This window comes from Glossina fuscipes, unplaced genomic scaffold (genome assembly GCF_014805625.2).
Source record: "Glossina fuscipes isolate IAEA_lab_2018 unplaced genomic scaffold, Yale_Gfus_2 0, whole genome shotgun sequence".
NCBI classification, from domain to species: domain Eukaryota; kingdom Metazoa; phylum Arthropoda; class Insecta; order Diptera; family Glossinidae; genus Glossina; species Glossina fuscipes.
Window position 1 is genome coordinate 33,241,361 of NW_023998414.1, and position 2,580 is coordinate 33,243,940.

Here is a 2,580-nt window from a genome sequence, read left to right on the forward strand (position 1 = left end):
AAAAAAAAAAAAAAAAAAAAAAAAAAAAAAAAAAAAAAAAAAAACGATAACATTAGTAATAATATTAAGCCTTTAGAAAGCCAAAATTTATATCTATATACCGTTTCTTCACTTCACGCTCATATCATTATATGATGCTATCACGAAATAACTCTTATATCAGAGCTTCTTTGTTTTTGGGGTTAAAAAATTTCCCATTTCCCATTTCCAATTTCAATTCAATTTTTTTTTTTTATCATATCTCGTGATTGTAAAATATGGACTCACTCTCAAACACGAAGGCAAGGGGATAGAGAAACATAGTCTTCAAATAAATGAAATCTTTTCACCCATTCTATCCATAAGAATGTTATTATATTAAAGATATCTGCAATTAATATCTAAGTGTTCAGTCGTTGTGTGTACTCTATCCACCTCTGGGTGGGAGATGTAAAAAAAAACAAAAAAAAAAAAAAAATGAAAAAATCCATAAAAACAAATCTCACATTTAAAACAAATCTATACACATACACATATGTACATAAGTTTTTTTTTTCTTTACTGGCGTTTATGAGACATACTTTGAAATCCTGGCATTTATAATCACATCACCTTATAAGTTACACATGTAGACATATAACAATTGTTGAGAGATGTCTCCTTGGTAACACCTATCCTTCTTTGTTTCGTTTGTTCTATATATCTAATCAGGTTTGCACGTATGTGTAGTGTGCATAAGGAGCATCAATATTTTAATAGGCCTTATTGCCGCAAGCATTTGATTTTGGTGTAACTGTTTGTTTGTTATTCGTTCTTTCGTCGGTTGGCATTACATAGGGCAATCTGTTGTGAAACTGTAATGGCGTAACTAATGACTTAAATCAACATCTCTTTTCTTTTTTTTTGTTTTTTTTTTTTTTATTTATTTATTTATGATTTTTCTATTTAAATTTTTTTTAAAATTTTTTTGCCGTTGATATGTTTAATAATCATAATGATAATAACGATGAGATAATGTGCCGAATCGTAATAACAGTAGCCAACGAGTACCAGCTTAACAGCGTTGCTATTGACACCATATAAACATATACGCACGTACAAAAGTTGCAACGTTTGTCGCTTATAACGGTGGTGGGTGGGGTGACTTTTAAAATCTGCCGTCGTTTAATCGAGCAGTTGCCACCAATTAGCTAAGTAAAATGAAATGTTTGTCAGTGTGCGCTGTTTCAAAGTATCTGACTTAAACTACCCCTGCAGTCAGGATCATGTTTGTTTGATGGAAACAATACAATTTATAAACACTCATATATATATATATATATATATATACTATAAGCATACGTGCACACACAAATAGATATGCATATTTGTTATTGCTGTTGAACACAGTTGTGCAGATTTATGGTCGAGTAGTGCGTCGAATAGTCAAACAGTCAGCTTTGCATGCTTCCACTAACGTACGTATCTGTATGCGTATATATATATATATATATATATATTTTTTTTTTTTTTTTTTCTTTTGCAAGCTCTATCTATAAAGGCTTACCTTGCCTCTCCATTTAATTAAGTTAAAAGCGCGTGGATAATACTATGCAACCAAACAACAATTACGATGAAAAGTCGTCAGTAGTTAAATAAAAGAAGAAAAAAAAAAATAAAACTATTTTCAAAATAACTTATATAAAAAAGAAGAAAAGTTTATACGCCTGTTACGAAGAGTTATCGAACCGATAACTATCACTATCAAAACATAAAATATTTCTAGATAAGATGGGGCGTGTCTGTCGCAGTAATCGGTATAATTAACTAAAGTCAATATGATCGAAATACAAGCTTTTCCTTGCAAGCTTACCATTGCTTATTTATTTATTTATATTATTTTTTTTTTTGTGAATTATTTCAATTTTCTTAGAATCTTGCACAGGATGGATTTGTGGGCGTATCATTATTCATTTTCGATGTAAAACATATCAGAACTATTATCATTTATTAATCAATTAATAAATATTGTGCCGCTTTATAACTATAGCCATATATGTATATATATATGTGTGAATTAATTGTAAATCGAGTTAATGCCATCAATAAATTAGTTTTGATTAGTTTGATCGAGGCTTTATAATTTTTTGAAGAACGCAGAGGGGAGTCTTTCGTTTCTGGTTAAAATAATTGAATGGAAAAACTTTCTCCATGCATAGGGATCGAATATATATATATAGACTGGAGCAGTTGTATTTAGAAGAAATTCTTTATGCTTTCGACTATCCTTTATTTTTTTGGGTTTTTGCACAATTAATTACATAGTTTCGGGCATTGATTAACTGAAGAGAGAAAGTAATGCTATAAAATTCTTAAAGCATTCTTAAGATCAATTTTTTTTTTTTTTTTTTTTTAGATTGTAATTAATGAGATAAATGAAAATCACTAAAAAGAAAAATTCTATTCTGTGCGACAAAGATAGTAAAGGGTAGAGAGAAAGAGAGAAAGAGAGAAAGAGAGAAAGAAAAAAAAGAGAGAGAGAGAAAGAGAAAGAGAAAGAGAAAGAAAGAAAGAAAGAGAGAGAGAGAGAGAGAGAGAGAGAGAGAGAGAGAGAGAGAGAGA